Source organism: Pelmatolapia mariae, linkage group LG2 (assembly GCF_036321145.2).
Source record: "Pelmatolapia mariae isolate MD_Pm_ZW linkage group LG2, Pm_UMD_F_2, whole genome shotgun sequence".
Classification (NCBI taxonomy): domain Eukaryota; kingdom Metazoa; phylum Chordata; class Actinopteri; order Cichliformes; family Cichlidae; genus Pelmatolapia; species Pelmatolapia mariae.
In genome coordinates this window covers 37,254,873-37,270,178 of record NC_086228.1, presented here as the reverse complement: position 1 = coordinate 37,270,178, position 15,306 = coordinate 37,254,873, and the positions used below count along the sequence as shown (strand labels likewise).

General features: G+C 40.8%; 1 non-coding gene across 1 annotated transcript; it reads left to right on the top strand.

Moving 5' to 3' along the window:
* The first annotated feature begins 13,796 nt into the window (after positions 1 to 13,796).
* On the top strand, positions 13,797 to 13,878 carry trnal-uag (transfer RNA leucine (anticodon UAG)). Its single transcript has one exon. It is a non-coding gene; the product is annotated as a tRNA-Leu (tRNA).
* Positions 13,879 to 15,306: the final 1,428 nt, after the last annotated feature.

Genomic DNA, 15,306 nt, shown 5'->3' with positions numbered 1-15,306 from the left:
CAATTCAAAAGACTGAAATATAAGTGAGAGCAAAATGAGATGCAAATAGGAAAGCAAAACAACCCACAGAGAGACTGAGAGGAAAAACAGACGATGGCCCAAACAATCACCCAGTTCTATCAAACGCTCGCCTGGGCGTTTTCACGTCAAAACTTTCGAAGCGAAGACAAGTCTGAAGAAAAGAATGCAAGGGCATTATCCACCACAATACAAGCTTTATCGACAAACTCCCACCTTTTCTGATAAAGGAAGCCAGAACTACAGGGTAGACAGGCAGAGGGAAAAGGCAGTGCAAGGACATTCAACGCCAACAACGATTTTGACAAAAACCATAAACTCCTCAGTGTTTCTGTTTGGGCCTGTTTATCTGAGTGCCGCAGGGACATAAGAAAGAAGAACACGTACTTCCAGATATAAGACCCTTCTCATTTCTTTGACTCTGAGGACCTGCTCGCCTCTATCTAATAGTCCTTCCTCTCCATCTTTCTCTCCAAACCGCTCGCCTCTCTGCTGTGTTTCTCTCTTGCTCTACCTCTTTCTTTTGCTTGCTTCAGTGTGTCTCACTCTAACACATGGTATTATTTTTTTAAGTGTGGATCTGGAGCTCCAGAAGGACACAAGAACTGGACCACAAGGCTTTCTAGCCTGGACACAACCAACAGAATGTTACCAGAGCAAACTAACTGGAGATTAAAGTAACTATCACAGCACAGTGCAGACAATCAAAATACCACCAAAAAACTGCTTATTCACACACTGTTTTGTTTCACTCATGTTACAATGATCATTATGATGGTTTTATTATATTACTGGATTATACACAGGTTGCATGCTAACTTATAATGTTACTTATTATACTGCATGATTCGCTTTAAAATGAGTGTCATATACACAAATGGGGTGGGAATGCACGTTTGTGTCTGCGTGCGCCTGTTCGTCTGTGTCTATATGTCAGCTTGGGTCTTGGACTCCACCTCTCTGGGAACATCTCAGGCTCTCCGAGGTATGGAGACCTATCTCCCTCACCACACTCCCTGCCGGTGACTGATGACCTCAGATGTTGGTGTGTTGGTGGTTCTTGGTGTCTGGGGCTTGGGCGCTCATGTATGTACCAACTCACTCCTGGTGGCCGATTGGCGGGGCCTGGCACCTGTGGCCTGGCTGGGCCCCTTCTGGGGGGTGGGGTGCCCTCGGGCCTCTGGACCTGAGGCTCGGTCCTCTCTGGCACAGCTGGCTGCCGGCAGAGCCCGCGGGCACGTCACTGCAACCCCCTCTGGCCTCTGCTCCGTGGCTGCTGGGTGACCTCTCGTTTGGGGCTCTCCTCAGCGCTTCCCAGGAGGATGGCACGGTTGCCCCCCTGGTGGTCCTCCTTGGGTCCTCATATTCTGGGGCCTGCATCTCCTCCATACCTGCTTCATGCCCTGGGGGACGGGGCTATGGCTCCCCACACTGCCTAGCAGATCGTTACATGGAGAAACCTTTTGAATACAAGCGTGCTGATCCACACAGGTGTACACACGGGTGTTCACAGACACAAACTACACCTTTCTTGGCTGCTACCTCAAAGCACATTGTGCACTGTCGATCTTGCGTGCTGCACAATAACATGTAATATTTAGTATCTACTGTTAGCTACTATTAGCTAGTTTATTGTGATGGTGTCGTATTTATTATGTTGCTCTTTCTTGTTTGTTTTCTCTTCTGTTTTTTCTTATCTCCATACAGGTGATCCAGGTGTTTTGTTTGTTTTCTCTTTCTTTCGTATCCCCTTTCTCACCATCTCTTCTCCCCTCTATTTTTCTTTCTCCCCCTCTTTCTTTCATTCTTTCTCCCTGTCCTATCCCCCAGTCATGTCTGTCCCGTCTGTAACAACCGAAAATCAAATAAATACATAATTATAATAAAGGTCAATCAAATGGACCAACATGACAAGGCCATGATGATCCACTTGGTAAAGTAAATCCTCTTGGCATCTTTCTTGGCCTTCAGACAACAATTCTGATGGCTAAAGATCAAAACGGGACAGGCAAAAAATTAAAAAATAAAATGAGTGTCATAGAAGAGCGAATGCTGCCGACCTCTGCTATTCAGAATTTTTCTTTCAACCTTTGTATAACTCATAAATTGGAGCTATGTAATGTGGAGGTTAAATCTGTGGATGCCATCTTACGTTCAGATTGGATTTGGACTTTTCTAAAAACAAAATTTTGTTTTCAACAAGATTCCAGCTGAATTCAAGTCATAAACATGGACTTGTTCCAATTAACACCTGCTTATTATAAAGGTACTAAGACCGAGGCCAGTTCCCTTCTGGGCTTGCTCATGCACCCATGTTATTTCAACATTTGCCTCTATTCTTGATAGTCTTTGATCTTTTCTTTCATCTGTTGGTCCTTCCCAATCTTTTCTCTCCCCACATCATATCATTTGTCAAAAGGAAAGAAGATTTGACAAAGCAAAGAACAAAAGAACCTCCAGGGGAGTCTGTTAAAGCCAATTTAAAAAACAAAGGGGCCACGGGCTTGCTGGAAGACAGAAAAATGAATGGAAAGGCTTACTGTGGTATAAAGCACAATCCAACCATACATGCTTAAAAACACACAGGTGGAGACAGAGCTGCATGTCTGCAAGCTTTTGCGTAACTTGTCAGAGTGAGCCAACTGCATGAATGGGAGGATGTGATAGACTTAAAGGGTATAAGATAAAAAGGAAAAAGACACACATACACACGTGGATGGAGACGAGACAACACATCAGTGGCTTTTCTGACTCTTTGGGGAGGTGCCATAATGGGTTTTTTCCTCTTTCCTTCCGCTCATCTTTTCATCTGCCTGCTTTTTTCTTCCTCCAGTTGTCTGACTGGGACCCCAGAGTGGATATGAAACCGTCAACAACTTGTCATGGACGCACACACCTTTTGTTCAGCTTTCACACATACACAGGAAAGCACTAAGTCGTTTATTGATAGAAGTACACACACACTCACAATGATCTTACACTGTCTATATGAATGCAACAACACAAATGGTCTTCCTCCGTTACACACACACACACACACACACACGCACACATATATATATATATATGTATGTATATGTGTGTGTACAATCATTATGGTGGTCCAAAGCACCACTTTGGACACATACTTTTTCTACAGCTATGCTATCATCCCAATGTTGGTACAGAAGTGGTGTCTTCTGCTCCTTGTAAGCAACCACATTTCATTCTCACGTCTTTTTTGAAGCTGCTGGTGTCTCAGATGTTAACGTCCTACAGCACAGAGGTGTGTTCCATATGTGGCACATACAGACTGACATCAGCCTCTTAGGATCCAGTGATCAAGCTGGCCTGTTTTATGGACTTATTTGCTTAAACCAACTCATTTAGCACTTTGGGCTAAATGAGTCAAATATTCCTTAATGATAATTTTTTATCATTCAGGATCATTCTTTATCATATCATTTTCTCTCTTTGAAAATGATGTATCATTTTTTGAGTTTGTCTGAAAGACAGTCTTTATTTTGTTGATGAAACTTCAAAATGAATTTACATTTTTTTTAAATCCCTCATAAGCATGAACATTTAGGCATAAATATGTTTGTAATTCATCTTAATCAACAAGTCAGTCTTCCAGGAAAGTGCCTGCTTTGTTCTGCCCACAAGATTAAGGAGTAGAAGCCAGATGAATAGTCTTTAAAATAAATAATGTTCTTGAGATATATATATATATATATATATATATGTGTGTATATATATTTTCTTTGCCATGAGTATGGCCTCCTCTGCTCTTGTCTTTTTATCTTTAATGCTCATACTTTCCCTTTGCTATCACCTCTTTCCCCCTCAGCCTCTCCCTGCACCTCCAGTCTAAACCTGACCACCTGACTTGTTTCTCCAGTTCATCAGCCCTCTGCACTGGGTTGTTCTGCAGTATCACAGTGGCAAAATGTGAGCATCAGGTGTTTTATCTCAGTTCATCTGTGTGTCTCTCCTCTGTTCTCTTCCTCTGACTCTCTGAGCTCTGTGGGTGTAGTAGTACTAACACTGACAGTACAGAGAAGAAAACTTTGCTCAGACGTGTTGGTTTTACTAATAATATCTTTGTTCTCTGGTACAAGGACTGTTCAAATGACTTTCTGAAAGTGGGTTAGCCTACAATTCCACTACTTACACAGAAATGATTGACAATGATGAAAGGCTGCTTGTTTCCTCTTTTTCCTTTTGTTTTCAGCCTTGTGGTGATTTTCAGTATCTTTGGGGTATCTTTATTTTGAAGCTTTTAGTGTGTTTTTTCTTGAATCTGGCATATTGGAGCTGTCATTTACAGTCTCACTTGTGTGTGCCCTTGCATAAGTATCGGTCATTTTGATATGTTTTATGGTTTTGATTATTATTTTAAGACTATTGGAGTTATTCAGAATCACACTGTGGTGGTTTTGCATATTTTTGTGATCATTTCAAGTCACTTTGGATAATTTCACAAATGTTTGTGGACACTTTGAGTCTCTTTTAGGTCATTTCGAACCCTCTTCTATTTTATTGCATGGTTTTGTCATTAACTTGATCTTATTGTGAAACACTATGAGTCACATTGCTATCATTTTAAGTTATACTGGGCTTATTCTGGAAAATTATTTTTGAGTCTCTTGGAGTAATGTGATCATTTTGAGTCAGTCTGTGTCTGCGGCTCATTTCAGTTGTCTTTGTAACTTTATATAGTGGCCCACTGTGTTACCCATAGCCTTACCCACTAATCCATAGATGTGCTGATGATTTTGTTTCTGGTGTAATAAATAGCCAGATGGACATAAATTTGAATGATCTTTAAAATGTGTTTACTCAGTAGTTAATTTAAGACCTTATTGTTTGTTTGTTGGCTTTGATAAATCATTATTAAAGTGATAAGGCAAAACCAAGACACAAGACAAAAATAGTTTTACAACCAAAACCTAGTCCAATTGAGCGTCCATCAAGACGCTCACATTCAGCATAAGTTAGTAGAAAAGCTGAGCAGGTTGGTTTGGTCTAACCTAATGTGTAGCTTTCAAATGTGAACGCCCCCTTTGATTTTTCTTCAACTGAGTTTTTTGCTGAGACACAATAAGCTGCTTGGTTTAGCTTAAAGGTGCTGGTTAGAAGAATAGAGAGTCACTGAGGGACCCTGAAAGTCAATCTTGCCCGTTTAAGTGCTTCTACTTCTCCCAATCTTACCTTCTCGCATCATCTCACTTCTTATATTGGCTCATTTTCAGTGTTTTCCTTCAGTGTTCCTTCATTGTCTGTTCTCTGCCCTTCATGGTGACTGAGCTCAGTTTCTGTTTCTACTGCTATTATCTCCTCCAACTCCTGATAAAGACCTCTATAAAGCATTGGATTTTTAGCTATATTCTCTAAGTAGATGATTGAATTCTACCTGGTGGACGAGGTGTGTGATAGTGAATGTATATAATTGTGTGTGAGTGATTATATGAATATTGTTTGGACCTGCTGAAGGCCAGGTGGGCGCTATGACTCAGTAAAATAGTGGTCAGCGAGACAGTGTGGTGACTACTAGCACATATTTATAACACAAACTAGGCTTTTGGAAAAGTGCGATCTGATGCGCTACACTTGATGATTCTTAAAATGAGTCTTCAAACAGCTGGACAGGAGCAGGCTCTAATTGCCCTCCCAAGAACTCTTTTTGGTTTTTGTTGTTCCAATAACTGGTGATTTTTAAAGTTCGGGATTGTGGCGTCACCAGTGCAATGCATTATGGAGCTGCTGTTCATGCCAGTCCAATTGATTATTGAATACAGAGAGATAGATGCTGCTTTTAGGACTGAAAGATCAGAAACTGATCAGAATGGTAAGCTGCTGTTTTGTAGAATGACACACCCAAACATTTGACCAGAATGAAAGAGGGAAAAACAGCACCTTAAACAAAAAATGTTCATGTGATCATGGCACTGTCGTACATATAAGCTATAATTATAACACATTTAACTGTTGAAGTTACATCCTGTAGGGCTGTCGCTATGTTACACGCCTTAGAGACAGCAGTTATCTACATATTTGCATCACAGGGATAAATGAAAAACCTTTACGCCTTTGTTTTTTAAAAAGACACCTTTTGAAATACAACAGTGTGATTTGACTGAGCACTATCATTACACTTCAGACACACATCTAAGTGTTACATGGTTACTGTTAGGAGTTGGGTTCTGGTTATGTTGTGTTTTTGTCTGTATGTGTTTTTTGGTGCCTCCCTTTTTGTATAGGGTAGGCGGGGCAGTGAGTCACTGAACCTGGCACACCTGTTACTCATCAGATGCATTCTGCAGAAGTGTTCTTTAGGAGCTACCTGACAGAAGACTAGTGTCGGAGTATTGGCGTTTTAGGAGAGTCTGAAATTCTGCCCCTGCCTGCTGGAGCCGTTGGATTATTTCTGGTGACTGTAAGGAGTTTTGTTTCCTCCTAGGATTTCGCCTCGACTGGTTTGTTTTCCGTCTGGAGGTTTTGGCATTAAACAGTACCAAGTCAGCTCTCCAACTCTCTGTAAAGTTTAAGCTCTTCTCGGTTATCGGGCAAGACCCTCCTAATTCTCGTCCCTCTCTTTTTTAGATCGAGTGCACTACCTGTGTGTGTTTCCGTCACCTGCACGTCCCGGCTCCGCGTCCCCATTCATACACTGTTGTATATACTTTGTCCTTGTAAATACCTCCCCATCACTGTAAATAAACTGTCTTCACCGCAACTCTGCCTCCGTGCGTTCTGCTCCTTGGGTCCATCTGCATTTGCCATAACAGTTACAGGCTACAACATTACAAATGCAAAGAAGATATTTATGCTTTAGTTTAAGGCAAAGCAGCTTATGAAATGCAACAATTTGATCGTGACTGTCACAGTGTATCATCACTACATCTAAGAGAGACACAGAAGTCATTGTGAGAGACTCCAACTAGAACACGAGATGTTATCATGAAACACTGTACTATAATAAATGATATAAAACTACTTCAAGTCTCAGTAACTTAACACGTAAGAATATTATAATAGTACAACATTAAATACCAAAGAAAACTGAATGAAATTATCAACAGAAATACACAACTGAAAATGACACAAAAGGTTTAAGTACAGTGTTAAATATGAAATAATAATATTATATAGAAAGTGTATTTGCAGAGCAAGAGATGTAAAAAAATATGAGTATTAATCACAGAGCTATGGCTCAGTAGCTGAGGGTCCGACATGCATGCTTATAAGTTTGTAACCATTCATAATTCCTAAGTCGTTTCATGTATAGCTGCTCATTACAAAGTATCCATTGTCTGTGTTCATGTGGATCGAGCCCTCCCAATAACACCCCTTTGCCTTGTTATTTAACTTCTCCCTGTATCGTATCCTGCTGCTTATCTTGTCACAAGTCTTTTTTTCACTGTTTGCTGGTCTGTTTTCCTCATTGTTACTTGTTGGCATTTGTTTCCACTTTTCCAGTGTGCAAGTCATTTAAAAATCAGACCAGAGTACTTTGCACGATTATAAGATGTAAATTAACTTTTTTTTGTCAAAAACCAGAATAGTCATTAAGGCCTGCTGTAGTAGCTAAGAAGCCCTGCTGCTTTTCTGTCTGATGGTTAACAGGGCATGACTACAATGGAGAATCACAAAGCTGCAGAACACTGGGCATTGAGAAGGTTGGTGCTAAGATCTCCTTTCACTCCTTTCAAACTCCCAAAACAACCCTACACCATAATGCAACCTCTAACAAACTGGGCACAGTGCAGCGGTATTGCTCTCCCTGCATCCGCCAAACCCAGACTCGTTCATCAGATTGCCAGACGGAGAGGCGTGATTGGTCACGGCAGAGGACACGTCTCCACAGCTGTAGTGACTCACTCATAAATGTTTGTAGAAGCAGTCTGCAAGAAGCAGGTGCTTGATTTTATACACCTGTGGCCATCTATCTATCTATCTATCTATCTATCTATCTATCTATCTATCTATCTATCTATCTATCTATCTATCTATCTATCTATCTATCTATCTGTGCATCAATATACAGGAAACCAAATAAATCAGTGCCAATCAAAAATGATATAATGTCATCTGAAAGCACCTAAATTAAAGTCTGAGCCAGTGTGTCAACTCCAAAAATGTGAATTTGACCAAAGAGCCTGATTGTTAATTCAGGATTGAACACGACTCAAGTAAAACTTTATAATTTCTCAGTTAGAAATAACACTAACTGTGCTTCATTCTCCTTATATAAGCCTTGACTTTAAACTAATACTCATCAAAGTTTCTTTTTCAACTTGTGCCCACTTTTTCTTGCCTTCAGTGACCAAATCTTCTGCCCCCTTTTAAACTCCTTTCTCTTTTCGTCTCACCTCACCTCCTCCATCTTCTCATCTTGTCCCCTCTCTCTTGACCTTGCCTCACTTTGCGCTGCCTCTTTACTCTCTTCTCTTCTCTTGGTCCCCTACATTTCGCTCGCCTTGTGGCCGTATCGGTTGTGTCATCTTTTATTTTCATCTAAGCCCGCTCACCCACACATTTTCAACAAGCGATTTCGACTGGGAGTGAGTCAGTCATATTCTCACTGGTGCATTCAGCTCCCGTGCTTCATGGGATGGGGAGAATGTGGGTGTTAAAAGTGAATGAGTAACACTACTTCAGTGAGAACCGCCGACAATCCCTTGAGCAAGGAACCTGACTTTCATTTTGGCAACCCCTCTTGAGCAGCTCAGAGGTCAACAACAGAAAACTGGGGTTGCATTGGGCAACTCTCAAAGGTGAAAATGTGTAAAGCTCGAATATAAAGCAGGGTTTTGGCTGCAACACTCACTTGCGGGAAAAAACGGTTTCAAATATTAATGCTGATGATCTGTAGAAAGATAAAGCAGAAGAATGTGTGAAATGAAAAACTAAGGTGGAACAAAAGCAACAACATCAAACAGAAGGAGTTGTTTAGGAAAGAAAGCCTCTTCGGGTACATGCAGTCAAAGAGAGAAACAGACACGAATGGCCTGAGCTGAAGATAAGTGAAGAGAAAAGTGATATAAAACAAATACAGCCTAATCAAACTGCAGGCCAACGCCTCTTGAAGAACCTAACGAGCCCCCAGCTGAGCAGTGGAAGGGAACAAAGAAGTTTGTGTATATTGCATGTGGGATTGAATGATGTTTAATCGTAGCAGCCACAGCAGTGAAGCAGCAGTTCTGAGAGGCTGGGAAGTCTTGGAACTGTTAGGTACTGGATTTAGGATGTCTCCATGAAAGACTGACCTCCCTCCTACTTCTGTTCTTTAAAATGAAAACAGAGGGCCTGCAATGCTTCCGTTTGCCTTCTCCTCTGCCTCGTTTTAATCTCTTCATTAAAAAATACAGTCAAAGCAGTCGCTTGCCAATAAAAGAAGAGTTTTTCTATTCATTTCTATTGGATCATATGTTAAACTGCAGTAGGGTACAGTGTAGTCTGTGCCAGACTATTACACTTTTTCTCGATTGCTTTGATGCAATTGTCACATCAGAAACATCATTCTCATCGCTCATAATGCAGTTCTGGAATCAGGAACGCATTTCCCCACTCACACTATCCGTTTCATTGTGTTTGTCCACACTGCTGTTGTTTTTATGCATACTTCAGACCTAAAGACATTTTGTTCTTGTATTGATGCACTTCTAATCTGAATCTAACAACTCGTCAAAACGAGTTGTACTTTTGTGAGTCAGAACTGTGATCTCTCCCTTGCTTTGATACTGTCCATCACTGCATTCATGTTTGCAATCAATCAAGTCACTCAAAACATTATAAAGTATGTACAAAAGAATAAGGCCCGTCACACACAGAGGCAGTAGTGAAACTGTCCTTTGATTGAAAGCTAGTATAAACACGTTCTCAGTTTTGTATGACGGGAGTCCGCAGATTGGAGCGGACAGCGAACGTGCCACCCGCTCCAAATCATAAATCCCACTTATCACAGCTGCATGTCATGGCACTGCTAGTTACACCAAACATGTGCTAGTGTGACCTTACTGTCAGTATAATGTCTTACTTTGGAATGTGTCATCACGTTAGCCTTTCTCATTGTATGAAAACAATGAGAAAGGCTAACGTGGGAGGGAAATGTCATTTGAGAACTGCATTACAGTTTTTCTTGATTCCTTTGACCTGCCTACAGAAACTATGATCCACTTATTTGCAAGAGTTGTCTTCTGCTCTGCTGAGACAGCGATGATGAAAACTGGGTTAACCCTTTTGCAAAACAAGCAGCCCAAAGCCCACTGTTTAACTATGGTAACTGTAGAATTAAAGAAATTAGTTTACTGCTGAACTGTATATAACCACCATCCTTATCATTACATTAATTATCATTTCATCAAAGCATTTATTGAAGTTGTCGGCATGATGTTATAATTTGTATTACAGGGGTTATCATAATCAAATATTAACATGTTTATTACAGGTGCAGTTATAACCACTTTAAATCGTTGAGGTAAATCTATCATCTTAAAAGCTTATAGTTACAGGTGACACAAGGAGGACAAGTCCATGGAGACCTCAAAGGCCTGAGATCATCACCATATTTTGATGGATGCCAGAAAGGGGAACTTCTGTGTCTGCAGTTATCTCTTAAAATACATGAATGTTCTGTACATGCAAATTATGTGACTGTAAACGCAAGAGGGGGCGTTACAATACCCTGATGTTATAAAAGCAATCTAGAGTGTATTTTGGGTAGAGATGTACAACTGATGTTTTGCAGTTTGCACCTCTCCACGCTGCGTGCATTCATTAAAATCAATTGTTTGACCGACCTCTTCTGGACCATCATTGTTTTACTCTCGTCCTCAATTTTGAACCCGTAACATAACCAAACAGAAATCACCTATTCCGAACTATAAGAAACTACGAAGAGCAGTATGGAATCCCTGAAGCACCTGTTTGACACAAATCTTCAATTAGCACTCAGTCTGCAGGCCTTAAAAGGTGCCACGTCAGTGCTGTTCTTTACCAGCATGGATGGAGGAGGTCTAAGGCAGAGGTACAGGGATCTGTGTGAGGTGGACGTATAGTTGGAAGAGCTCAAGTTTCAGAAGATATTCAGGCAATTGTTACTGATCATGTTATCAATCGTGGCCTTTCACTTAGAGAGGCTGGACAACCTGTTCTAAACTGAAACATTGCTCCATCCATTGTTAGAATGTTTCGACAGGAGAACAGTTAGTGTTGCTGTGCAGCACATACAGAAATATCTTCAGTGATGTACTTTATATAACTGTTTCCTCATTCCCATTACATGCATTCTTTATAGAATCCAAAGGCTGCCATTCTCTGGCGGTAGAGGGAACATTTTCAGTGCTGAGCAGGAGGCAGCTGCTGTGAACATGGTTGCAGCAAACAATGCCATAAGGCTGTGTGAAATCAGGGCAGCAGTGATCACAGATCAGGGCATATTTAGGAACATCAACAGTGAGCCTGACCACCACTGAGCACGTCATAAGAAGCAACCATATGGCCATGAAGCAGCTCTACACAGTTCCTATTCAAAGGAACTCTGATGTTGTGAAGGAGGCCAGATGCCAGTATGTGGAGGTAAGGAAACATTACTATACTGCCTCTCATATCATGCAGTTGGAGTCTACTGGCGTCACATTTCATTGTAATTTTGCTTTTTTCACTTAGAGAATAATGGAGCTTGAAGCTGGGGGCACATCACCTCTTCATTTATGTTGATGAAGCCAGTTTCAATCTCTGTAAAGTGAGGAGTCGTGGAAGGAACCTCGTTGGGTACAGGGCCACGTTCACAGTTCCAGGACAGAGGGGCACCAACATAACCCTGTGTGCTTCCCTCTCCAATGACCATATTCCCACTATTGACCCATACAACACCAAACGCCTCATAACATTCCTAAATGCACTTCATGAGAGGCTGATCCCACCTGAGGAGAGAAGGCTGTTGCCTTCTGGCATGCCACTCTTCAACATTATCTGGATAATGACCACTCTCGCCTTGTCAATGCTTGGTTTGCAGTACACCCTTGTATGATGATGCAGTTCCTCCAAGCATATTTCCCATTTTTGAATCCCATAGAGGAGTTCTTCAGTGTTTGGAGGTGAAAGGCTTATGATCACCATCTCTATGATGCCCTTGTTGAACGCAATGACTGCTGCTGCCCAAGAGATAGGTGCAGAGGAATGTCAAGGTTGGATACGGCATGCAAGAAGATTTTCCCCTCGGTGCATTTCAAGACACGGTATTGAATGTGATGTGGATGAAGCCATGTGGCCCCATCGACAAGACAATAGACACTGAGGATCAATAGTTGCTATTTCTTATACTGTAATAGATTTTATTTTGGTGTACATGTATTTTCTGTAATATTTACAATATTTCCTTTTTCAACCACAGTTTGAAAAAAGTCATGGAATCAATAAACGTTGTACCAAAGCATTTCTGATTCTGGATCCAATTCATTGCAAGAAGGCGATTTTGACACAGCCTATGGAGAAAGATAACAAATTGCACCGGCGTGAAGGCTATGCAATGGGCTACTATGACAAGCAATGGTGCGCTGACTCACACTGAGTATGTATTTTGGATTTTGTTGTCCAAGTTTGGTTTTGTTTCATATTCTAAGTGTTTTGGTGTGTTTTGGTACGGTTAGAGCCTTTTGCAAGATAACTGTGTCACTTGTGTCTCTGTTTAGGCCTGTGTGTTAACTGTGTGGACAATGTGAAGTTTGAGTTAACTGTTGCATGACAACAATCAAGAAAAGTAGTGAGAATGACATTTCTGCTCTAAGTATTGTGCTAAAGTAATCAAGGAACATGCAAACTCTTCAACTCTGTGACGAATGAGTAAAAACATTTCACTAGTGTTTTACAGTTTTTCTAAATCACCTTAGCTTTGGACTCTCACAGCAGAAAAGTCATTGTCACTAGTGCAGTTCTCAAATCAGGAACGTATTTCCTCAACCACTTCTCATTGTTTCTGCACATACTTCACTACTAAAGATATTTGTTACTTTGTTACTTTGTTACTTTGTTACTTCTCACTCGGATCATAACAGTCTGTACTTTTGTCAGTCACAACTCTAGATCACTCACTTTCCTGTGTAAAATCTAGCCTCAGTTTCCTGGCCTCGTGGCTTCCAGCGTGGTCTTCTGTTGCTGTAGCCCAACTGCTTTCAGAGATGCTCTACTGCATGCTCTTCTTCTTCATTGATTAATTGCCTCCCTATCAGTTCAAGGTAGTCTGGCCATTCTCCTCTGACCTTTGACAAAAAGGTATTTTCATCCATGAAACTGCTGCTTGGTGTATATTTTCTCTTTTTCAGAGTATTCTTTGTAAACCCGTGAGATGGTTGTGTGGGAAAAACTCTAACTGACTAAAAAACTGACTAACAACCTGCCACTTCCACTTACCTTTCTCCCTGATGCGTGTTTGAAGTTCATCAGGGTATGCTGACCATGTGTACATGCCTAAATGCTTTGACCTGATGTGTTTGGGTGATTAGATAGACGCAACAGGCAGGTTGAACATACGTACCTAAGAAAAAGATTCAGAATGTGCATATTTTCTTTGTCTGTTTTATGATGCATATAGTTTCATGAATATTATTTTGTTTTTTCATTTCAGCAGTTTTTCAAATAAATCCTTCACATTTCATTTGTTTTCCACATAAGGCATATATTTCTGAAAAACCTTTTTCCAAAGTCGGTAAAGTTTTGATAAAACTGAAAGTAAGAGTGATGTAGCTGCATCAAACTCTACACTATCATTCCCATAGCCAGTCATCTGAGCATCAGGTAGTGTGGCCGAGTGGTCTAAGGCGCTGGATTTAGGCTCCAGTCTCTGTAGAGGCGTGGGTTCAAATCCCACCACTGCCAATGTTACTGCTTTACACGGTTTTTCAAGCCACCTCATTGTGTGCGTAAGTGTTTATTGACGCATTCTCATAACTATATACAGAGCATGGCCTTTTTAATTATTAAACATTTAAAATATAGCCAACTCCAGCATAATGTATTGCATAGTACTGTAGATTTATCCCTTCCAACCATTCAGTAAACTTGTAACTAAAAATGTTATTGATCCCTAATAAGGGCTGTGCTGCATGTCTCATGTAGTTGATACATGTGAATGAGGAATACTTGGGAAAAACTAAGAGAGGAACAAAAATTAAAAAGGCTACAACTGAATCATGAAGGTCTTTGTATATTAAGGTTCTTTTTTTCACTATTGCTTTGGTAATGCTAACCTATTGCACTGTTTGGGACATTGATGTTTGTCAGTATTCTTTGAAATGCACATGCCTTGAGTTGTAACAATGGATTTGGTGGGAGAAATATGGACTTTGAACTTGGACACAACAACAGTGTTTACTCTTGCAGCACATTGACATCTTTGTATTTCAGAAAGCCAATTAGATTGACCCGACCTTGCAACTCTCACCGGCTCCAATACATTTCCTGTATGCCTCCAAAACCACTGTAACCATATCCTGTAAATGTTTTCTTTCTATGGGACGTTGTGAACACTATAAAAGTTACAAAGGTAATTTCAAAATGTCTGACACAATCATTTCACTGTGTCACCTCTTGCCCTCCACCTGTTTTTGGTGCTTTCTAGCTATATTCTCTCTGATGCTTCAGAGTCCATGTGTGTATGTGTGTGGGTGCCTGTGTTAGAATGGCTACTTTCTTATCTTTTTTAATTACTGTGATCTGTCGGCTTCCATCTCTATCAAAACCATCTGTGTGTGTATGCACAGTTGTATGTGTGCTATGTCTTTGAGTTATCTGAGGTTATCTTTTTGCTAAATGTGAACCACTAGAACCTTATCCAACCCTTTATTGATTTTGTGTCTGCCACACTTAGCACAACATAGCTCACCTGGTTGATCACATGGTTTGAGACAAGGCGTTGGGGAACAATTGAGGGGAGAGAGGGCAGTTAGCTTTTTTTGTTTGCTAGTGCATCCAGTCCATTCTTATTGTTGGGGCACAAATTAGTGTCAGTTTGTCAGAGCTGCTGGTATGGCTAATTAAGCATCTGTATCCAGACACAAAGGTCATGATATTTACGAGACTGTTCTACCAGCTCGTTAACTTTGGGGAAAGGGTATACTCTACCACAAACCACAATCTTTTCCTAAACCAAGCCAACACGTGTCAAAGGCTGACCTCCAGCCTTTGAACTAAATACTCGAATGTTGTTGATTTCAAAAAGAGACCTGAGTGGTCACAACAGTAGATGACATGTCATGGCAGAGCTCAGGGTAAGAACAAATTATTTACCTCAGTATGTGAACATCT